Below are 25,679 nucleotides of genomic sequence, written 5' to 3'. Positions count from 1 at the left end.
ATTATCTTATAATTCTGGAGGTCAGAAGTTTCACTACACTAAGATCTAAGCGTCAGTCAGCAGGGCTGTGTTTCCTCATTCAGGTGTGGGCAGAATTCAGTTCTATGCGGTTTCAGGGCTGAGGTCTCCCTTCCTGTGCTGGCTGTCAAGTGAGGCCCCCCCTCAACCCTCGGGCCCTCTTTCCTGTCCTTGCACGTAGTACCCTACATCTCAGAACTAGTAATGGGGCATCAAATCCTTCTTTTTTTTACCTACCTGCCTTCATTTTCTATTTTTAAGACTTTGTGTGATTAGATTGAACCCATCTAAATAATCCAGGATAATCTCACCATTGGAAGGCCCAAACCCATAATCAGATCTGCAAGGTCCCTTCTGCCATGTAAAATAACACTCACAGATTCAGGGACTTGGGGCACAGACATCTTTGGGGTAGTGGTATTATTCTGCTTATAGCTCCTTGTGATCTAGAACCCAGCTATAAAAAAAAACCCAAAACCAAACCCACTGCCCTTGAGTCCATTCTGACACATAGAGACACCATAGGGTTTCCAAGACTGTAAATCTCTACTGAAGCAGACTGCCACATATTTCTCTCTCAGAGCCACTGTGGTTTCTAACTCCTAACCTTTGGGTTAGCAGTTGCTTATAGAAATGTATAGAATCTAGGGTAAAATCCTTTAATTTCTTAATTTTGTTCATCCTGAAGAATTCCCAGATGACCAAGACATGTGACATTTCTTTTTTGGGTTTTATAAAAGAAAATTTTTACATTTCATTCAGCAGTTACATAATCACTTGAATTACGTCTTAAAATCTCACAAACCACACAATACCCTGTCATGGATTGAATTATGTCCCCCCAAAAATATGTGTATCAACTTGGTTAGGCCACGACTCCCAGTATTCTGTGGTTGTCCTCCATTTTGTGATTATAATTTTATGCTAATAGGATTAGGGTGAGATTGTAACACCACCCTTACTCAGGTCACATCTCTGATCCTGATATAAAGGAAGTTTCCCTGGGGTGTGCTTTACTGTGAGGAAAAAAATTTCTCTTGTTAAAGCCATCCACTTGTGGTATTTCTGTTATAGCAGTACTAGATGACCAAGACATACCCCATCCTACTAAAATAAAGTAATTTTAATACATGTCAATCCTATCACACTAGTGCTGAAGACAATTTCTCATAGTCAACAAATAAACTATATTTGCAGCTTTTGAAAAATTTATGGACAATTATGTACTACTGATGCCTCTGTACAATCTCTGACCTGAACCCCAGTCCAGGCTTCCTTTTGTCACTGATTCTTATTGTGAAGCAATATAGACAAGAGATGATACTGCTGTTAATAGATACTTCAGATCCCCTACTAACAAACATCTCCCCATCACTGCCCATGGCTCCAACCAAATCGTCATCGCATCTCTGACTCTTTGTAAAATGGCCCAGGCCTTGTAAAAATGTGAAAGCACTTAAAATACCAAGCAATAGTCACCTTCCTCATGTTTTTGCAAAAGTAATAGTCCTAGAAAATTGTAAATAGTTTGAATTGATTTGAGAAATTTGTGTGGAGAGACAAACACAAACCACTATAAACATTTTTTGTTTGGATAGTTTATAAAAGAACAGAGATTGTCTATGACTGATGGACCCACTTAGTTCAAACAGCATTTCAGTGTTTGCACATGAAATTTAAAGTGGGCTATGTAAACATGGAGCCCTGGTGGTGCAGTGGGTTAAGAGTTCAGCTGCTAATCAAAAGGGCAGCAGTTTGAATCTACCAGCTGCTCCTTGGAAACCCCATGGGGCAGTTCTACTCTGTCCTACAGGGTCTCTATGAGTTGGAATTGACTAGATGGAAACAGGTTTTTTTGGTATTTTGTGGAAACATTTAGAAAGCCAGTTTTGGTATCCACCAGGTAAAATCTGATGGAGATTAACATTTTAAATGTAAATAAGAGAGGAAAATGTAAATATTATGGAGCTTAAAATAGAATAGGTGATAAAAAATAGGTGATAACTTAATGAAAATTCTAATATCACAAAAAATGATAATATGAAAGTAAAATCATCCTTGAATAAGCAAGAGCTCAAAATCTTCTGAATAATTAATTTTGAAATAAACAATGGTTCAACTTCTCTGATATAATTGATAAGTGATGTTTATTTTTTAATAAAATCTTTCTTGAGGGGCAAATATTTTCAGGCAATTTAGTAACGGCATTTTATCCTAGTCAAGTGTTATTGCCATAAATATTTCAGTTAAACCACAGCAAAGAAAATGGTGAGGGAAAATACAAAGTTTGGGTGAAGTAAGAGGTATGGAGGACTCGGATGTTTGATAAAGGTAAAGAATGTCTCCTCTGAACATTACTTGATAATAATAATTTCAAAAAAAGGGTTTTTGTAGTTTTTGACTCTTTTGATGTGACTGGTTGGCGACAGTTACATCAAAAAATTGTTGGCATGAAAATGTATTCCTTTATTTAAAATTCTTTTTCATGTATATTTAATTTTGGGAATGGGGAAGTTTACTTTGCAACTTTGCAAAGTAAAATTCTTATTTGGACCCTCTTCTTCAAGGAACGGGTCACCAAAATGGTCTCCTGTCTTTCTACTTTGACTGCAATGCTGATGCAGTTGCTTGCCCTTAAAAATACCTGAAGTATTTCTTTAAAATTTGGACTTAATGCAGGCAATGGAAGTTTCCCCTGAGAGTGAAAGTGCTCACATAATGAAACAAACACTATACAGTTTACGACTATACACATGGCATACGTAGTTATGTATGTACTTATATGTATACATTGTATGTATGTGTGTGTATATGTGCGGATTCTACTCTATTCTATGTGGTCTAAAATTAATTACCACTTCCTGTACTAGAAGGAGCTGCTGTGGCACAGTGGTTAAACTGCTCGGCTGCTAACCGAAAGGTTGGCAATAGAACCCACCAGCTGCTCTGGTGGAGAGTATTTTAGCGATTGATAGATTTATTGATTTCAACAAACTGCATGCTCATCCAAAGATTACCCCCAAATAGTTATTTGCAACATGCACTTTCTCTCTCTCGTGGATTTTAACTACTAGCAGGCAGCGACTACATGTATGTTGGTCGGCCCAATGTATGAAGTGGTGATGATGTGTCTGGAATTTTTGAAAATTTCATATTTTCATGGAGTTCTTTTTTCTCTTCCTGGAGGGTTTTCTAATTCCTCTAGTGTGGTAGGCTGAATAATGGCTCTCCCAAAGATGTCCACATCCTAATCCCCGGAAGTCGTGAATATATTACCTTACCTGGCAAACAGACATTGGAGATGCACTTAAATTAAGGATTTTCAGAGGAGGAAATTAAACTGGATCACCTGGGTGGGTGGGGCCAATGTAATTACAAGAGGCTTTGTTTGTTTTTTATAAGGAGGCAAGAGGATCAGAGTCAGAAAAAGGTGATGAAATGATGGCAATAGATGGAGAGAAAAAGATATGATGATAAGATGATGGTTGAAATATAAAAAGTAATCAAGAAAAAGCCATAATCAAAATTGATAGTCGGGTAAATTAAAGAGTAAAATTGACACTAGAAAAAGCTTAAAGAAATAAATTATGGTAGGATAAACTACAGACATACAAGACAGAATGAAAAATAAAAGGCAAAAGAGAATAAAGCACTAGGAAAAAAGATTAAATTTCTGGAGCTGAGAGAATGAATATCAAATCTAAAAAGCACAGGTGCTCCCAAGGATGGAGCCAGAACAATGGAAACAGAAGAAATACAGTAATAAGACACATTTCTAGGCCTGCGACTGTCTGCCCCCTGCCCTGGTTCAAGTCCCACAGGCAGCTCTCTCATGCTCGTCTTCTGCTACAAAGAGGGCTTTCTGGTTTGCCCTCCGATTTTGCACTGGCACAGCCATTTCCCTGACCGGCAGAAAATGAAACTCAGTCCTTTCTGTTCTGGGTCACCATATTTTCTTCTCCCTTATTCTGGCAGCTGGTCTTCTCCTTAGGTTTAACACCTACCCGCATGCCTGAATTTCTACCAAAATAAGCGTTGTTGCTATTTTCTGTGCTGTTGTGTGTTGTGTTTTCCTGTCATACTTCATCCACCCTCAGTAAAGCACTACTGCTAAAGCTGTCAACCCATCTCACAGCTACTTAAACATGTGTTACATGCAGCACTGACTTTTTAACCAATGTATTGTAGGGTAACATTTTTACTAATAATCTTGCTTGTAGATCATCATTTTTACATGGAAATTCTAAAAGATCAGGATCAGTTATGTGATGACTAAGAAACTTTTATTTGTGTCTTAATTACATTCCAGCATTGGCCTTACACTTGGCAATATCTGAGCCTGATATTCTACTTTTATGGTTTTCAGCAATGGCAGTGTACTCCCTGGCATACTAAAAAACAGAAAAAAACAGGAACAAAAGAGCAAGCAAAGGGTCTGTTTAAGGTCAGTAGTTTACCACTTTTATTGTTCGAACAGCAATAAGTTTCTGGTGCTAATTACAGTTAACATTGTCATTACATATTAATCTGAACTATGTGTTTCTCCAGTCCTCTGTGACAAAAAGCACACTTCACTGAACTGATTCATTTACGTTTTTGAAAATAATTTAATATGCTTCACATTTCACTGTTCTAAATATGAGGCCACTCTCTCTTGTCTTATGCTATTGCTTTTCACTTAAATCCCTAAGAAAATAAATGAAAGAGCTTCATGAACCATAAACAATGCACACCCTTGGTACAATACGACTTTGGTTTCACACACTTCAAATAAGATTTTTTGAAATATTGTTTGAAGTATGATAACTGAGCATAAATGTCTATAGTTTTTCATTAGATTCAGAAGTAGATTGATTTCCCCAATACCCAATGTCTAAGCATAATGCTTCCTTTTTTAAGGGAGAAACAGTTGTTTCCATTAAATGTCTCCAAATGTTAGATTAAAAAATTAACTTCAGCAATGAATAACTAGTTTAGAGATTATGTATGTACAGCTAGAATATATAGCAACACCTATGACCCAAATCCTAAACAATATTTTCTTCTTTGCTTTTCTGTTTAACCAGTGAGTTTCACATACATTCCAAGACTCACCTGAATAAAACAGTAATGCCGTACCCATAACATTTCATCAATATTTCTCTAAATATATTTAGAGAATTTTCTTACAATTGTCTACCTTTTGGTGATCTCTAACCTACCTGCATCAGTGTCAGCATGATTGCAATAACATAATGAAATTGCAGAAGTAAAGACAAAGGATGATAATACAGAAACCATTGTGAGTGACTGTGGGAAGAACAGTTGGCAGTCATGTGGGAAATGACACTATAGCTACTTTTTAAGGTTTTGACAAATATGCAGTTAACCCTTGTCACTGAAGTCTTTCCCATCCCTGATGGTTAACTGAAAACTTCCCATGGCAGGCTGCCCTCTGGAGAGTGTTACACACACCTCTGATATAAACAGCCCCAAATACCTACGTATACCACCGATGGCACTAAAGTTAATGGCAACAACCAGACTTCACTTTACAACTCTGCTAACATGTAAAAGAAACAACTCTAGTGTTTTATGCCATTGAGGTTTACAATACACTTACTTGCAAGCTTTGAAATGTGTTTCCGAACTTAAACCTATCTTGAACACAACGATAGAATCTTTGCTGGAAGCTTGTAGCACCAACTCTGCTTTTTGTATGAAAAAGAACTAGCAATGCTTTCATGTGGAAATGAAGGCATCGATAGCCAGTGTTCAAAATGACTCTAGCTAGATTCATTTCACAGTGAGTGAGAGCAGGTCTCTAAACAGCTGCGGTTTCAGAAAGAGAGTGACTTCCCTTTTTACTTGCAGTAAACTAAACTTCATTCAAAGAGCAGCTTGATTGTCTCTATATTTACAGTCCCATGTGTGGAGACTTGCTTTCAACCTTTAACTCCTATAGACATCAGCTCTAATTCAAAGAAGAAATAAGCAAGGGCAGCTTTCTGCTCACGTTGGCCAAAAAAACAACTTTGTATAAAGGTGCTTGAGTACACATTACAGTGACCCAAAGCACCATTGTTTTCCATTTCTTTTATCATGTAAATAGAATAGAGAAACATCAAGACTATAAATCTTGATTGAATCTTTGATGGATAACTTCAATTCTTTTTAGACCTCTGATTTTCTTTTTTAGACGTTTTCATCTCAGCTTACCTTTTAATTCTTCATTAATCAGGTATTGTTGGGGTACCCATTTTGTGAGTTGTTATTTACATAAACTATTTCATTCCTGAGTATTCTTTGGGATGTTTATACTTTTGAGAATATGTTTTTGTGATACGATTTCATAATATCATTTCCCTGGACTCTAAACAAATTATTGGCTTCTAATTTTTTCTTGCCACTACTCTTCAACTATAGAGTCAAGTAGATACAATTTTATTCCAACTATCATTCAGATCAATTTTCAGAATGTAATACTTACATTAACATGATATAAATTAATACTGCCTCTTAGAGATAATTGCATTGAATTCTGGCAACGAATTTCTTTATTTTCAAGTATTGACCTTGCTGTTGCTGTCTCTCTCTTCCTGTGCATCATATGCTTTGGCTTATTGTTTTAGTAGTTGTAAAACAGAAAAAATACTAAATATTATTTAAATGATACACAAAATAAGTAGACATTTTAAAGAAACTGTCAGGAAGAATGGGTTTATTTATTTATTTTTTTTACATGCTCAAAAATCTAGATGCTAAAACAGTCGTTTTGTTTTGATTTTTTGTAAGACATTTCTGGAAGTTTTATTATTTTTTATTCCACACTGTGTTCAATTGGTAGATTCTAAAAAAGTCTATATCAAAAGGAATTTCAGACAAATTCATGGGTTATCACCAGCTATATTGCTTTTTGGTATAGTGGTATTAACATAACAGACAATGTATTGAATAGATGTCTGATCCATAAAAAAAAAAATGATAATAATAATAATAAAGTTTTATATTGTTATCAATGGCTATACTTATCCTATCTACAATCCTAGGAATAAATTAGATACATAAGAGCAGTATTAAAAAGTAGAAGAACTTAAAATTAAAAAAAAAAAAGTCCTGGTACTAGCTTAGACCTAGAGGAAATGACAACTTGGTAGGAATGGGAGAGAGTAAGATTAAAAAAATGAACCTTGGACCTAGACACTTCATTGCCTTAGGACAGATAGTCTTTCTGCTCATACCTGTAGAAATTTAGATCTGTGGTTTAGGAGTCTTTGGGAATAAAGTCAGTGCAAGGTAGAAGCTCTGTGCTTGACTGAACTGAGATCTCAAGCCAGGACTAATATACTGCAGGTTGTCACATTCCTACTCCTGCCCCTCATCACACAGCCAGTGAATTATTGTCTAAGATGTGTCTCTTCCTAACTCTGTTTCTCCTTCAAAGGCGAAGCTCAAAACCTAAGGAGTTGTTTTGTAGTAGTGAGAGTTTTCAACCATAGTGTCTAGTGCCTAGGGCTCAAAACCTGAGAGTCATCTACCCGCCTTTTACTGAGCACATTAATACTGACTGGGACTGGCATTTGGCCTTTCTCTGTACACATTGCTTCATAAAGTAGCAAATATCTCCTGTTATGGATTGAATTGTGTCCCCCTAAATTGTGTGTCAACTTGATTAGACCATAATTCCCAGCACTGTGTGATTGTGCACCATTTTGTCACCTGATGTGATTTTCCTAGTGTTGTAAATCCTACTCCTACGATGTTAATTAGGCTGGACTCAGTCTACAAGATTAGATTGTGACTTAAGTCAATCTCTTTTGAGATATAAAAGAGAGAGGCACGCAGAGAGACGTGGGGACCTCATACCACTAAGAAAGTAGTGCCAGGAGCAGAACTGCAGTCTTTTGGACTTGGGCTTTCTGCACTGAGAAGCTTCTAGACTGGGGAAGATTGACGACAAGGACCTTCCTCTCAAGCCGACAGAGAGAGAAAGCCTTCCCCTGGAGCTGGTGCCCTGAATTTGGATTTCTAGCTTACTGTGAAAGAATAAATTCCTGTTTGTTAAACACTGCTTGTTGTATTTCTGTTATAGCAGCACTAGATAACTAAGACATCTCCCAAAGGAAAAATGAGTTCACAGGAAAACATAACAAGTCATTGTGGAGCAAATCTATTTTAAAAGAGAAACAACCCAGTGTATTATAGATCCCATCTGAATCAGAGATATTACCAGAGAAGGACCAAGAATTTTAAATTATTTGCTCAGCATACAGATTGAATAAGTATGATGAAAGGATATAACCCTGACACACACCTTTCTTGACTTTAAACCATGCAGTTTCCCCTGGTTCTCTTCAAACAACTGCCTCTTCATGTACAGGTTCCTCATGAGCACAATAAAGTGTCCCGGAATTCTCATTCTTTGCAATGTTATCCATAATTTGTTATGATCTGTGCAGTTGAATGCCTTTGCATAGTTGATAGAAGACAAGTAAGCATCTTTCTGGTATTCTCTGCTTTCAGCCAGGATCCATCTGACATCAGCAATGATATCCCTGGGTCTATGTCCTTTTCTGAATCTGGCTTGAATTTCTTACAGTTCCCTGTTGATATACTGCTGCAGCTGCTTTTGAATGATCTTCAGTGAAATTTTGCTTGCGTGTGATATTAATGATATTGTTCAATAATTTCCACATTAGCTTGGATCACCTTTCTTGGGAATAGGCATAAATATGGATCTCTTCCAACCAGTTGGCCAGGCAGCTGCCTTCCAAGTTTTTTGACATAGAGGAGATAGCATCTGTTTATTGAAACATCTGAAGTGGTATTCCATCAATTCCTGGAGCTTCGTTTTTCACCCCCAATGCCTTCAGTGCAGCTAGGACATCTTCTTTCAGTATCATTGGTTTCTGATCATATGCTACCTCCTGAAATGGTTGAATGTAGACCAATTCTTTTTGGTACAGTGACTCTTTGTATTCCTTCCATCTTCTTTTGATGCGTCCTACATCGTTTAATATTTTCCCAGTAGAATCCTTCAATATAGCAACTTGAGGTTTTAATTTTTTCTTCAGTTCTTTCAGCTTGAGAAAAGCTGATCATGTTCTTCCCTTTCAGTTTTCTGTCTCCAGGTCTTTGCACATGTCATCATAATGCTTTACTTTTTCTTCTTGAGCCACCCTTTGAAATCTGTTCAGCTCTTTTACTTCTTTTTGCTTTAGCTAATCAATGTTCAAGAGCAAGTTTCAGAAGACAGACCATAAATTTCTCATATGCAAGTTCAAGTTGAAACTGAAGAAAATTAGAACAAGTCCACGAGAGCCAAAGTATGACCATGAGTATATCCCACCTGAATTTAGAGACCAGCTCAAGAATACATTTGCTGCATTGAACACTAATGACTGAAAACCAGACGAGTTGTGGAATGACATCAAGGACATTATACGTGAATAAAGCAAGACGTCATTAAAAAGACAGGAAAGAAGAAAATACCAAAATGGGTATCACGAGACTCTGAAACTTGCTCTTGAATTTTAAATTAGTGTAATAAAAATATTAAAAGAATAAAGGAAGAAAATACCAATGTAAAACAAGAATGGAATAACATAAAATGAGATAAAAAAAAAATGGAGATATAAGAGCACAATAGGGGGTTAAATAAAAGGCTAGATAGAACAGAAGAATGAATTAACAAATCAGAAAATCATTCTTAGAAAAATCTCTCGGTAGGAGGAAGAAGAAAAAGAAGAAGAAAATATAATAGAAAAGTTGATATGTAGGATTGATATAGGCATATTAATATCTGTATATGAGGCCCCAAAGAGAGAAATAGGGTATTTCAGAAGTTGACGTGCACAAAGATATAATGAAGCTCTCTTGCCCAGAATTAAAAGAAAAAAATGAAAACATTCAGATAGGAAGGCCTATAGACTGCCAAACAGGAGAAATAAGGAAAAACAAAAAGAAAAACCTGATAAAATTATAGTAAAAGTAAGACTATCAGATTAAAGGAAAAACAAAAAGTTTGTATAGACAAACACCTATCATTTACAAGGAACAAACGGGAGGTTAATAAGTATTTTCAAGAGCAACTCTAGATGTAAGCCAACTATTGATTCGTATCTTCAAAGTATTAAAGGAAAATAATTAAGAACCTAGAGTCTTATATACTGCCAAATTACCCTTCATTTATTCTTCTTTATGAATAACTTAATAAAATTACTTCTAGGCATTTAAGGCCTCAGAAGCTTTGCCATACCAAGACTCCCATTAAAAGCATTTTTTTCATAATGTAACTTAATAAGGGGAAAGGAAAATCTAGGAGAGGTTTAAAAATTTATGATGGCAGACATAGTTTCAAATGTATCAATAATTATAATTAAACAAAATGAATCATTAAAGTTCCAGATATCTGTTGTGTACAAGAAGACACTTAAAACATAAGGGCACTCAGAGGTTAAACGTAAAGAATGTCAAAGGACGTATCAGCAAATACTGATCAAAAGGATGTTAAAGCGTGTTAAAGCCAGATAAAATAAATAACAAAAACCATTATTAGGGGTGAGGAAGATGATTACATAACAGTAAGAGCTAATAATGATATTAACTAAGAGGATGTAGTGATTTCAAAGATTATGTATGTAAAATGGCCTAAAAAATGTGAGAACTACAGGAAAAAATTCCTAAATTATAATTACAACCTATATTTCTCAATACCTATTAACAGGTAAAACAGACAAAAAAACATAGATCTGACAAGCACAGTTATCACGATGCACCCCTTGGACATATAAAGTTCTGCATATAATAATTTTTTAACATGCATTTTTTCCACCAGCTCACAAAATATTTATAAAAGTGATCAGTGAATCTCAAATTTCAATGAATAGTATCAGAATGTGGTTTTGGAAGTTAGAATTTAATAATTAACAGTTAATAATAATTAACAAAAAAATAGCTTTGCTTTTTCAGTTCTTGGAACTCAAGAAGTATGCAGTACAGTAATAGACATCAAAATCATTTGCTTTTTTTTTTAGTTTATTATTTTTTTTCTTTTTTTAAACAATTTTACTGTGTTTTAGGTGAAAGTTTATATGGGAAGTTCCCAGTTAACAATTTTTATATAAATTCTTTTGTGACATTGGTTACAATTTTTACAATGCGTCAACATTCTCATTATAAATTGCTTTATTTTTATTTTCTTTATCTTTTATTGCCACCACCTGTCAGTTTGTAATACTGTGGCGGCTCACATGTTGCTGTGATGCTGGAAGCTATGCCAACAGTATTTCAAGTATCAGCATGGTCACCCATGTGGGAGGACATCACACATGAAGAAAGCAAAAGACCATCAAAAAGACAAGAAAGTAAAGACCAAAATGGATGCCAGAAGAGACTCTAAAACTTGCTCTTGAGGGCAGAGTACCAAAAGTGAACAGATGAAGTGATGAAGTAAGGAGCTGAAAAGGAAATTTCAAAAGGTGGCTTGGGAACACAACATAAAGTATTATAACAAAATGCAAAGAACTAGAGTTAGAAAACTGAAAGGGAAGAACAACTTGGCATTTCTCAAACTGAAAGAATTGAAGAAAAATTTAAGTCTCCAGTTGCAAGATTGAAGGATTCTATGGCCAAAAAATTGAATGACGCAGGAAGCATCAAAACAAACGGATGGAATACAGAGTTACTGTAGCAAAAAGAATTGGTTGACATTCAACCATTTCAGGATACGATCAAGAAACAATGGCCCTGAAGGAAGAAGTTCAAGCTGCACTGAAAGCATTTGCGAAAAACGAAGCTCCAGAAATTGATGGATTACAAATTGAGATGCTTCAACAAATAGATGCAATGCTGGAAGTGCTCACCTGTCTACGCCAAGAAATTTGGAAGACAGCTACCTGGCCAAGCAACAGGAAGAGATCCGTATTGGTGGCCATTCCAAAGAAAGGTGATCTAACACAATACAGGAATTATCTAACACTATCATTTATTTATCATTAATACGGAAACCCTGGTGGCATAGTGGTTAAGTGCTACGGCTGCTAACCAAAGGATCAGCAGTTCAAACCCGCCAGGCACTCCTTGGAAACTCTATGGGGCAGTTCTACTCTGTCCTATAGGGTCGCTATGAGTCAGAATCGACTCAATGGCACTGGGTTTGGTTTTGGTTTTGGTATCATAAATACCACATGCAAGCAAAATTGTGCTGAAGATAATTGAAAAACGGTTGCAGCAGTACATTGACAGGGAACTTTTAGAAAATCAACTGAATTCAGAAAACAATGTGGAAGGAGGGGTTGTTAATGACAATGGATTTTGGCTGAAAACAGAGTATAGCAGAAAGATGTTTGCCTGTATTTTATTAATTACACAAAGATGTTTGACTGTGTGGATTGTAACAAATTATGGATAACATTAGGAAGAATGGGGATTCTGGAACTTAATTATGCTCATGCCTAACCTGTACATAGACCAAGAAGCAGTTGTTTGAACAGAATAAGAGGATACTGCATGGTTTAAAGTCAGGAAATGTGTGCACCAGAGTTGTACACTTTCACCATACTTATTCAGTCCGTATATTGAGCAAATAATCCAAGAAGCTGGACTACACGAAGAAGAACACAGCATCAAGATTGGAGGAAGACTCATCAACAACCTACAATACGCACATGACATAACCTTGCTTGCTGAAAATGAAGAGGGCTTGAAGTACTGATGAAGATCAAAGACTACAGCCTTCAGTATGGATTATACCTGAACATAAAGAAAATAAAAATTCTCATAAGTGAACCAGTAAACATCATGATAAATGAAGAAAAGATTGACGTTGTCAAGGATTTCATTTCACTTGGATCCAAAATCAACGCCCGTGGAAGCGGCAGTCAAGAAATCAAATGACACATTGCATTGGGCAAATCTGCTGCAAAAGACCTCTTCAGAGTGTTAAAAAGCAAATATGTCACTTTCGAAGACTAAGGAGCACCTGACCTAAGTCATGGTGTTTTCAGTCGTCTCATACACGTGAAATTATGTTGTTGGCAAAGAATACTGAAGATACCATGGGCTGCCAGAAGAACGAACAACTCTGTCTTGGAAGACGTATAGTGAGAAAGCGGTGGCACCACTGGGAGGGGGGAGTGCAGGGGTACAGACGGTACCGGGTGATACTGTAAGAGAGGGTGGCACCAAAATGACGCTCTGTACAATTTTTTGCAGTGTTTTCAGCCAAAATTTATTATTTTTTATAAAAATATCCCTGTAGTTAATCAACAAAACCATTTTTCATAAGCCCAGCTTACATGTATTAATATACCTACAAGGCTAAAGCTGTATGCTAATTTCCTTTTTGAACCTTCTAATTCCCTCCAGTCACAGTTGTCATTATTATCCAATTACAATGATGCTTTCAATCATGTCGTTTCGTCTGCGTATGCTACAAGCACAGGCTGTTTTTTCGTTGCGGCCAGTGTTTTTATAGTTGCTGATTTTGTCAAATTTTCTGGTGTTTTAGCTACAATATTGTGGTAATTTAGTAACTGTGAACCTATATCAATATTTTTTTTTGAGACTGAAATAATAATTAAAGGAAAAAGAGGAGTGATACATGGCCATTACAATTGCGAGTAACATTAGTACAAAAAACATCACTAAGGATGCAGTAGGGTCTGATACGGGAGAAGATTCATCGGGTGGAAGGTGACACCATGAGTTACCCCACTGGGTCACACCAACCCTAGAGACACGACTGCTAGAATGCTCCTTAGAAGTGAGGACGGTGAGACGTTGTCTCATTTACTTTGGACATGTTATCAGGAAGGGCCAGTTCCTGGAGAAGCACATCATGCTTGGCAGAGGGTCGGCTAAAAATAGGAAGACCCTCAAAAAGATGGATTCACACAGTGGCTGCAACATTTGAGGATGGCACAGGACCACGCGGCATTTCATTTTGTTATAGTTAGGATCGCTATGAGTTGGAGCCAACTCAACAGCACCTAGCAACAAATTTTTTTGTCATTGTTTCACTATTTATCAAATTTTTCATCAATGACGCATGGTTTTGTTTAGCCTCTGTCATTTGCATATTGCTGGTTTTGTTACTTTTCAACTAATCGACCCTCTGAAGTCTTCCTTTTAAGGCTCATACCGCTTTTTATTTTAAATGACAGAGTAAGCACTTAAAACTAAAAACAAAACCATTGCCATTGTGACCCCATGTGTGTTCGAAGACTGTGCGTCATAGGACTTTCAGTGGCTGGTTTTTAGGAAGCAGATCACCTGACCTTTCTCCTGAGGCACCCCCGGGTGGACTCAAATAGCCACTGTTTCGGTTAGTAATCGAGTGAACTGTTTGCACCACCCAGGGACACTTCAGGGATTACATTATTATTAAGGTGGCCCCGTTTAGGCGTTCTTTTCAAAACCTCTGAGCTAGGCCTTCCTATGTTTCTAACATCAAAACAAAGCCAAAGAAAAGAAATCAAACAAAACAAGGCAAAAACTTGTTGAATCGCCTGGGAGAGTTAAGCAGGAACATAGAGGACACATCAGAGGATATTTGGAAATGAAAACAATGGGGAAATTGGAAAGTTTACGTGGTACAAAACTATAAAAAATTCTGTAAATGCACAATTTTGATATCAAGATTCTAAACAGAGTAACACATTAATTTGTGTGAACATGATATATGAGTTTCTTGATAATGCTAGCATGAATTCTATGGCTTAGTCAACAAAATAGTTTTCTTTCCTTTTAACGAGACAGTTTTTAAGTGGAACTGAAGAAAAGAGATTAGCACTATTACATCCCGCTGGAATTACTCAAAATGAACATTCCTTGTCTTCCAATCCTTTGTTCCTAACAGTTTTTCCTTTACTTGTTTCATTGCCAGCTGGAAGGGAAATGAGTCTACAGAAACTACTTCTCTTAGAAGTAAATGAGAATTCATCGAGGGATAATGCGCCTTGTTGGCTGGCAATTTGCCTGATTAGTTGCATATAGCATATGGACTCATGTTATTCTTAGATTTCTCTGGTGCGTACTTTCAGATCATGTATCTTTTTTTCCATATGTTTCTTATCCTCATCCTTTCTTCTCCTTGGAAGGAAAAGTTGCCTATGACAACTAAAGTTACATTTTTAGTTCATTTATATTATTTGCTCAAATCTTCCAGAATGAGGTGGAATGCAACCAAAATATATTCCTGCATCAGCCAAATGTCATCCTCACTTCTCTCCATTAAAAGCAGCAGTTCTCTTTTTAAGAATCTGTGCCAGAGACCAGAGAAAATTTAAGCCATAGTATCAATTAAGCTGATCTACTTTTTCTCAGTCCAAAATTTCAAACAAGGTTATGTTTCTTTCCTAAATATTTATTAAAAACACTTTACACACACGCACGCACGCACACACACAAACCACATGTCCTATCCTGTGAACATCCATGTATTTACTAGGAAACATTTTCAAACCAAAGCTTAACTTTTGAAACGAAGACTGTCTTAGAAAATCCAAGATACATGTTTTCAGAAACAACTATTTTTATAGTTAAAGCCTATTTTTTAATTTTTCTTTACTAAATTCTTCACAATGAGAATAGACATCCACACAAAGGAGGAAAAATTTCAAATTTCTTGTTATTTTCACCACATGTAAGTACATTCTCCAAAATAAAATCTTGAACAGTGGATACTGAACTATAAATTTTAAAATGTATGTGAAGTGGCCTGTTTGACAGCACACGTAAGACCTTTCACTGTGCTTGTCATTCAGGCATTTTCTCTTAATTTAAAACCGTATGTCTATATTCACTTTGTGTGCTAGAGTTAGCACTCTGTAAACCACATTTCTCTTTTGCCAGATGGGTCCAGCTGTCAGTAGGGGGTGCTACAGAGAGACTGTTAGGCTGGAGAAAGAAAAAAGGAACCAGGCATTTTTGTTTTCCTTCAGTTATGTCAGAATTGCCCCAGCAATGCTTTTCTCTGACTGTGGCAGTGTGGCAGTTTTTCCAATACTTTGAGAATAACCCTCAACAAGCTCCCTAAAGGACATCGGTGCCAGGTGGTGGCATGTCTCTCCTCTTAGATATAAATTTCAACTCTGCAAAGTCTTTTCTCTAAGCTCTTGAGACACCACTGTCAGTCCAGCAAACCCCCCTCATGGATTTGAGTCTCAGCTCAGCTGTCTCTCCAAATTTCTAAGTTTTGGTAACTTCACACTCTTCCCTTTGTTTCCTCAGCCCTTGTAATAGCTGCTTCCTGAAGTTATTACTTCTGTAATACCTTAGTATCCTTCCTTCTTTTTTTGCCATTTCCTGTTTTTAATACCTGGGTAATAATTCTTTGTATTAAATTTGCTCTAGTAAATAAATGATGCACTCTCTACCTCCTGACTTGACACCGATTAATACCCAGATGTAATGCATTTTGTTCTTAAGTAAAATCAGAACCTTCACCATTTATTTGAGAATATACTATTATGTTACTACATCTACATACTACTGTTTATATTATTAAATAAAAACATCCATCAGAAATAAACATCACGCTAAAATGTAGTTGTAAAACTTACAAATTGCTCTGTATATATTGATCATAAACATAGAAAATATAAATACTTAACATATTAGTTCAGGTTTTTATCAGCAATCAAAGAATATAAGTGAATGTTCAATTACAAAAATAAAAACACGCCTACTCCTCACTTATCAACTATCTCATTATCCGACATTCTGCATTTACGACAATAGTAAAAAATCTACTGACTATTTTTTGCATTAACAATGTACGTCTGGCAGTAACAATGTTGAGGTGTTAGGTGAGAGTCACGCTGGTTATAGTGGTTATGTGTCAGCTTGGCTGGACCATGATTCTCAGTGGTTTGATGGTTATGTAATGATGTAATTTGGCAATTATGTAATGATGTAGTCATCCTCCGTGTTGTGATCTGCTGTGGTCATTCTCCATTTTTCACATAACCCCAATTTTCACCTAATGACCTGGTCTTTGGAACCTACTTATAATCGTAAGTGAGGATTGGGTGTAACTATTTGAAATTGTGAAGAGTCTAGTTTCAACTGAATTTATGGTGTCCCTCACTAGTGTTTTTTACTCTTTGGAGTGGTCTACTCAATAAGAAACAACTAATCTGAAAAATTAAAATGACACCATTTTCAATGATACATTAACCATTGGAACATTCAGCCACATAGCACCTATAAAACCCAACAAACACAATGACTTAGCCCAATATATTTATAATTTGCAAGGTATACATTTATCCTTCACCATGAACATGTTGTTCCTTGTCCTTAACTACCCCGATTACTGGTGTTGATAATTTATCAACTGTCCAGTCTATGGTCATGTCACTAGCTTCAAGCCCCTGCCCCGTGAGCAGAATCTCAACAAATCTTACATAATCAATTCAGTAAATACTGGAGATATAGATAGAGGCTCAAGATGGCAGCAAAAGGGGAAGAGGGTTAAAGGAACCACCACAATTTTGGTGGAACTTGGTGGTCCTAATCAAGTGGTCAACTTTTCCCTGAGGAAATTTGCCAAATGCTGGGGCTCCATGGGGCAGGGAATTTGAAAGCTACAGGGAAAGCCTCTGACAATCAGAGTAGGTTTATCAACAGTCTCATGTTGCAAAAATTAAAGTTTAGGACCTACTAGTGGGAGGACTCATAGAAAATATTCTAAGCTCTCAGTTGAACCCAGGTCAAATGAAAAGTAGATGAACCATGAATGGGGCTACAATGCAATCATGACTGAAAACAGTTCGAGATAATCCTCTAATCCATTGGCCTAACAAGAGAAGGTTAAATGCTGTGTGGACGAATATAGCATTACTTTAATCATCTACTTTTTTTTTTTAAACTGTAGAGTGACTAGCATTTAATAAAAATCACTAAAGACACCAAGGACAGGACCATATAACCAAAACCAAAAATAAAGTATAAAATAAAATAGAAACAGACTCACAAGACCTTCGTAATAATTATGGCTAGTGTTCTACAATATTAGAAAAAATAAATGATAAAGTGGAAAATTTTAGTCAAGAATTAGAATATATTAAAAGGAAACAAAAAGACTTCTAAAATTAATAACAAAATTTCAAATTGGTTATATCAACAGACTGAATATAGCAAAAGGCAATATTACTGAAGGTGATGGTTAATAGAAAATTTAAAGTTGAAGAACAGAGGAGAAAAAGAACAGTCTTAAGAGATATGTGAGACAAACAAAAAAAGTACAATACAGGCCTGGTGGCACAGTGGTTAAGAGTTTTGCTGCTATTCAAAAAGTCAGGAGTTCGAATCCAACAGTCACCCCTTGGAAACCCTATGGAGCAGTTCTATTTTGTCCTCTAGGGTTGCTATGGGTCAGAATTGACTTGGTGGCAATGTGTTTGGTTAGTTTTTTTTTTTTTTAGAGTCCTAGGAGAAAAGTGGAAACCCTGGTGGAGTAGTGGTTAAGATATATGGGTGCTAACCAAAAGATTGGCAGTTCAAATCCACCAGGTGCTCCTTGGAAACCCTATGGGGCAGTTCTACTCTGTCCTACAGGGTCACTATGAGTCGGAATCAACTCAACAGCAATGGGGTTTTAGGAAAAAAGTTAAAAAGAAAGGCAGAAACAGTATTGTAAGAAACGACGTTGAGAATTTTGCAAAACTGACGCAAACATCAAATTAAAGGAGTTCTGCAACCCCCATACGATAAATACACAGAAAACCACATATTGGAGTAAAACTATAGAATAATAATGGCATCAAAAATGTGAAACCAGTCAAAGGAAAAAATTAACATTATCTTCAAAAGAATAACAATGAGACTGACAGCTGACCTCTCGAGAGAAACTATGGAAATCACAAGGTAGTGCAGTGATGCCTTTAATGAAGTGAGTGGTAAGTGCCAAAGTAGACTCCGTGATGCGCAAAATGAACAGAAGTTCTTCAAAAATGAATCGAAATAGATATATTCAGTGAAAAATGCCAAGGTCAGTAACACTAACAGAATTCTAGAAGGAAAAGAGAAATGTAGTTTAAAAAAAAAAAAGAAATGAATTGAAAAATTTTATGGTAAAAAATAAAACTATGCAAATACAAAATATAAATATATATTTTTATTTTACAAAAGTATAAACAGAAATAGACATTTACCTGTACATGTTGCCTTTGAGTGAATTTGCATCCAAAGCAACCCTGTAGGACAGAGTAGAACTGTCCCATGGGATTTCTAAAAGGTGGCTGGTGGATTCGAGCTTCCAATCTTTTGGTTAGTAGCAGAGCTGTTAACCATTGTGTCACCAGGGCTCCATATATAGAAATATAGAAATATACATTCAAAGAAGTAAATAAAAATGGATTTTGACTGTGAACAATGATAATTTCTTACTGATTTGAACAACAGTGTAGAATTAAAATTCATGACAATGATATTTGAGAAAGATGGTTGGAGGTTAAGTAAAGTTAAAGTGTTAAGTTTATAACATCATAAAGGGGAGTGGTAACAGTAGTAACTTTTTAAAAATTATATCAGGATACATGTTGTTATTATAAGCTTATCCCTAAGACAGTAGTAAAGTTTAACAAGTCAATAGAGTGGAAATGGAAAAATTGGTTCAATACTTTAATACAAAAGAAAGCAAGAAAGGAAAGAAAATGGAACATAAAACAGATGGGCTAAATTAAAAACAAGTACTGGTAGAGTAAATATGAACCCAGATACCTCAGTAATTATATTTGAGGTGAATTAACCAAATTCTCCAATTAAAAGACTAAAAGGTGCCAAGACATACAAAGGCAATATGCATCAGCCCAAGTATGCTGGAAAACTACAGGGAGGCACAAATTATGTTTATAGCCCTGCTGGACAGAGGAGGTCAACTCACCATCCTTTCTGGCCCCACAGGAAGAAGGGGCATCCAAATTCAACTGATGAGATTTGGGCAGGGTTCACAGTGTGGAAAGGAAGGCACTTTGACTCTGGGAGAGGACCTTTGGGTTATTCAATGCACTGTCGCTGCTTCTATATCTGAAAGTGGTATGTCATATACCTGTACTTTCCTGTTCCATACATGACAGAGGGGAATCACCTAATTGCAAAATGTTACATATAAAAAAAATATTAGTGGAACCTACTCCCCTGCCATTTGCCACCAGCAGGAGAGTCAAGGTGTGATGTGAGCACCTTTATACTCTGATTTTTAAAGTCTTCACTGTTTAATCACGTCCTGCTGATTAGCAAGTCAGAAGCCCAGCCACAAAGGCCTTGATCTCAGAGTTATCATACCTTCAACAAAAGAAAATTCAGGGGTCTGCACCACAAGTAAAGTTTATTGGCACTGTGTGAGTAGATTTGCAACACTAAATAAATCCTACTGGAAGTCAGAAAACCTATTGTTTTTTCAACTTTACATCACCAAAGGGAGGCCCAATAATTTACTGGAGTTTTGAGTACTGCGGACAGTATGTGCCTCAACTGGACATTCTTTTTGGCCATTTATATTAACTAAGCTACAAATTGCGGAAACTGTACATGATCAAGAGGCATCCACTTAAAACAGAAGAAGGGAATACTACCTGGTTCAGATGTGGAAAAGTGTGGCAGGGTTGTGTCTTTTCATCTTACCAATTCAATCTGTATTCTGAACAAATAATCTGAGAAGGTAGACTATATGAAGAAGAATGTGACATCAGAATTGGAGGAAGACTCATTAACAACCTGTGATATGCAGATGACATGACCTTGCTTGTCAAAAATGAAGGCAACTTGAAGCACTTATTAATGAAGGCCAGAGACTATATAGCCTTTCCTGTGGATTACGCCTGTTCATGAAGAAAACAAAAAACCCCACAACTGGACCAATAAACGTCATGATAAATGGTTAAAAAAATGGAAGTTGTCAACAATTTTATTCTATTTGGATCAATAACTAATACCCACAGAAGCAGCAGTCAAGAAATCAAAGGACATATTGTATTGGGTGGAATCCGCTGCAAAAGACCTCTTTAAAGTTTTAAAAAGCAAAGATGGCACTTGAATGACTAATGTGTGCCTGACCCAAGCCATGGTATTTTCAATTATATCACAGGCCTGAGAAACCTGGGCAGTAAGAAAGGGAGACAGAAGAAGAATTGATGAATTTGAGTGTTGGTGGCTGAGGCTGTTGATTGGGCAATATGGGATAGTTATGTAACCGGCTGGGAGGCCACGTTGGAGGCACTCGAGACCTGTGCCCCTCTCACAAACTGATGTATATCCCAACAATTATAAACATTTTCCTTCCAGGGGCACTCTGTGTGGCACTGGGACTGTGCTTCTTATGCAGAAGTCAGGCATTAACTTGTCTGCCTCTTGAAACCCAATGACTTGCATCTCTAGGGGTGGCCATAAGAAATCTTTAAGTATCTAAACACACGTTGCCACTAGATCTTGTAGCCCTCAATGACTGTGGAAATATCTAAAATCTGAGGCAAACCTCCATTACCTGGGGCAAAATAACTCATTTCTGTGCAACCTGCAAGCAGTTATACTTATGACTAGAGTCATCCAGTTGGAAACGTGGTATGAAATTTGTCCCCAACACTAGCTCAAGTGATCAGCGATACCTCCTTTTCCCTGGGAGGCATTTAGGCTACCTTTACTTACTGGCCGGGGCTGTTTTAGGTGACACAATTGCCCTAGACTTTCTTCTTGACAGCCAAGGCAAAGTCTGTGCAATTACTCATGCATCCAGCCCAATAAAAAAGCTCAATACAGAGACTTAAACAGAAAGCCAATGATGGTTTATAGGATTTGTTCAGGGTGCTGGGCCCTGGGGTGGGGGTGGTTGACCTCAGTGTTGCAGATTGACCCTCATTGTGCTGCTTGAAGTCCTAATGATAGTTGCCTTAAGTAAATGTTGTATGAGAGAAGTTGATGGATTTTTTCCCAGCCTCTGCCAATCAGATTAATCAGAAGGGCCGACACAGTAGCATATACAAGGAAATGTTTGCCAGGAGCCAATATGGTATAAAATGAGGGATAGATGTCACTGGCACACAATTCTTCATGGGTCTCTTTTGTTTCTGAAGATCTTGCCAGCAGAATTTATAGCTTTATAAGTTTATAGCTTCTGCTCTGGACTATTTATGTAAGGAAGTTTGTATAGCGAACAGCCTTGGAGAATAGAGATAATTTCTTCTTTCAGAGAAGAGGACAGATTTGCTTAATGTATATTATGAAAATTTTTGTGCCCTATTCTTGTAGTTTCTTAGCTATGATCCAAGATGAGGAACTCCAAACTTAAAGAATAAAACTTTTAAGGTCCCTGGGTGACACAAAGGATTTGTTCTATACTATGAACCAAAAGGTTAGTAGCACCCAGCAGCACTGTGGAAGAAAGGCATGGCAATCCGCTCCTGTAAAGATTACAGCCAGGAAAATGCCATGGAGCACAGTTGTACTATGTAACACATGGGGTCAGCATAAGTTTAAACCAACTTGACAGCAATGGGCTTGGTTTTTAAGGTTGGGGCTCCTTAGCTGTGACCCAAACTCACTGAATGTGTACAATTCACTTGCTAGCTTATTTTACACCCCCATAAAACTTGGAGGACAAGGGCACGTAATGTGAATATGATGCTCACGCTCCTTTGTCTCTGACCTGGGAGTTTCACGTCTTCTGCCTATATCCATGAAGCTGTGGCAAGCTAGCTTGTAAATGTGAAAGCATGGTAGAGTTTCCCAGTTCTTGACAAACACGTCATAAGCAAGAGGTGCCTCAACCAGGAAAGTAAGTGTGGTTTATCACTTGAAAATGAACCAGTGTGTGGAATTCCTGGTAAAGGCGACGTGAAGACGTTGTACAAATTTTCCTGAAATTGACAATTATAAAGAATGGACACAATTATTAAAGCCATTTGAAGGCAATGGAAAATGACCAAATGCAGGCTCAAGTCAAAGAAGGGTTTACTACTGAAGGACTGCTACTGCACTGGATAAAAATAGCAAATTTGTTGTTTTTCTGACTAGGGTTATTCCAGTCAGACTCCATGGCTTGCCAGCTAAAGATGGGAGATGTCAAAATTGAGAGCAGCAGAGCAGGTAGAATTTAAAGGAAAATTCCAGAAATAAAAGAGCCATATAGATGCTGAGATTTAAAATCAGAGCAAATCTTTCAAATTCCTGGCTGACTACTAAATCTGCTGGCAAAAAAAAAAAAAAAAAAAAAGCATGCAGAAGCTATAGAAAAGTCTACTCTTGAAAAGCAGAACAATTCCTGACGAAATGTGTGAGTTTACCACACCTTTGAAGGTGTAGACTCCTCAGCTCACACAGTTCAAACAGCACAAAGTTAAATCCTTTCTGGCTTGAAAAAGCAGTGGTCGGAAATTGGAACTGGCCTAGCAACTGGAAAATTAGGGAGGGAAATCTGCAAACAAGGCAACCACGTAGAGGACAATTCCTAAAATAGAAGCTTAAGGACCGGGATGAGGCTTACTTACACAGTAGGGCCGGTGACATTAGCTAGTGCTCCCTCTACTCTCTACAACTGGAAACGAACTACAAGAGATAGCACTGTATCTGACTCTATTTCCAACAGACTCATGTTCAACTTTCACTCACACACACAAGCCAGGAAAAATTTACTAATCCTTTTAAAAAAAAAAAAAGCTAATATAAAATTATAAAAAACCCAAACCAAACCCTGTGCGGTTGAGTCGATTCCGACTCATAGTGACCCTACAGGGCAGAGTAGAACTGCCCCATAGAGTTTCCAAGGAGCGCCTGGTGGATTCGTACTGCCGACCCTTTGGTTAGCAGCCGTAGCACTTAACCAGTACGCCACCAGGTTTTCCGTAAAATGATAGTGAAAAAAAAAAGGAAGCTGAACTTCAGTAACAAAGCTGGAATAATCCACAGCGGCTGCTGCAGTGGTGGGAGAAGAGATTTAATTTAGCTGATTTTCTGTGGTTTTTGGTTGTTCACTAGTCTCACGGTGATGGAAACTGCACATTTTTCAAAGGGACTGAGAAGTTACTGACGGTTCGGCTCTGCCGGCAGCAGCCCATCGCTGGATCTGGGGATCTTCTCTCCTTCCCAAGATCCGAACAGGATATACTTTTGAAGGGTGTGCAATGTTTAATCACAAGTGTGACAAAAACTGACAAGCAGGAAGCTTATGTACTCAGTGAGAGTGGCATGTTTGTCTCCAAGAGACATCTTCATTTTGAAAACAAGCGATACCACCCTCTTGCTGAAAGCACTTGTTCCCCAGTTGAAGCTTGCTAGGGATTACAGTGGGTTTGACCCAATTCAAAGCTTCTTTCATTCTCCTAAGAATTTCATGAAGCCTTCTAACCAAGGGTACCCACACCAGAATTTCCAGGAAGAAAGAGTTTTTTAATGCAATTTTCTCAAATGGAGCGGCATATTGTATGGGACACAAGGCTTCTGACTGTTGGTACTTGTATACTCTGGATTTCCCAGAGTCAGGTAATCAATCAGCCAGATCAAACCCTGCAAATTCTAATGAGCAAGCTTGACCTAGCAGTTATGAACCAGTTCTACATGAAAAATGGGGTTACTGCAAAGGATGTCACTCGTGAGAGTGAAGTTTGTGGCCTGATTCCAGGTTCTGTCACTGATGCCACACTGCTCAATCCTTGTGGATATTCAGTGAATGGAATGAAATCTAATGGAACTTACTGGGCTATTCACATTACTCCAGAACGAGAATTTGCTTATGTTAACTTTGAAACAAACTTAAGTCAGACCTCCTATGATGACCTGGTCAGGCAAGTTGTGCAAGTCTTCAAGCCAGGAAAATTTGGGACCCTTCTGTTTGTAACTCAGTGTTCTAAATTTTGCATAGAGCTTTCTTCACCCCAGCAGATTTAAGGTTTAAACATCTTGATTGCCAGAATGCTATGTTCAGTGACTACAACTTTGTTTTTACCAGTTTTGCTAAGAAGCATCTACAACAGCAGAGTTGATTAAGAAAAATGAAAATACAGAAAGAGAACACATGTAGAAGAAGGCGGCGGCTGCTTTCTAGATATTGATATTGGGGGCCATGCTTTCCGTAACCACCACCTTGCAGTTGCAGAAAGCCCTAGATGTAATCATAGTGTAATCACTTTGAATTGTATGCATTATTATACATCAAGGAGTTAGATATCTTGCATGAACGCTCTTCTGTGTTTAGGTATTCGATGCCACTCTTGCTGTGAAATTGAAGTGCATATAGAAAAAAACCTTTTACTGTATGAAAATTTGCAACATTTCTGAAAACAATTCAATCTGGTTTATGCACAGTGTAATATTTCTCCAGGAATCACCCAAAATTCCCCACAGACAAGGCTTTTGTCCTCATTAAGTGTTGACCTCAGCTGAACCATCTGGGACTGTTCTATTAAATTGCTGCCAGAATTTTAGATCCAGTTACCTCCAGTTTCTAGAACATATTTTCTATGAGTGTTACTGAAACCAATTTCTACTTCATACAGATGTATGTAATTTGCAACAGCAATTACAGTTTTTCTTCCACAAGTTGAATCCTCTTAAGGAAATGATTGCAGTTATTCATTTGAGTATTACTATTTCAACACTATTGCTTCCTCTATTTGCAGTCCTTTAATTGATTTCTCTCCTCACCATGGCATGCTCCCCATCGACTGGTCCCTCCAAATAGAGCA

At 37.3% G+C, this 25,679-nt stretch overlaps 1 pseudogene; it reads left to right on the top strand.

Annotated features, from left to right (window-relative positions):
* Positions 1-23,987: 23,987 nt before the first annotated feature.
* On the top strand, positions 23,988-24,977 carry LOC100669122 (S-adenosylmethionine decarboxylase proenzyme-like; annotated as a pseudogene).
* Positions 24,978-25,679: the final 702 nt, after the last annotated feature.

Source organism: Loxodonta africana, chromosome 21 (assembly GCF_030014295.1).
Source record: "Loxodonta africana isolate mLoxAfr1 chromosome 21, mLoxAfr1.hap2, whole genome shotgun sequence".
Lineage (NCBI taxonomy): Eukaryota > Metazoa > Chordata > Mammalia > Proboscidea > Elephantidae > Loxodonta > Loxodonta africana.
This window is presented reverse-complemented; position numbering and strand designations above follow the sequence as displayed.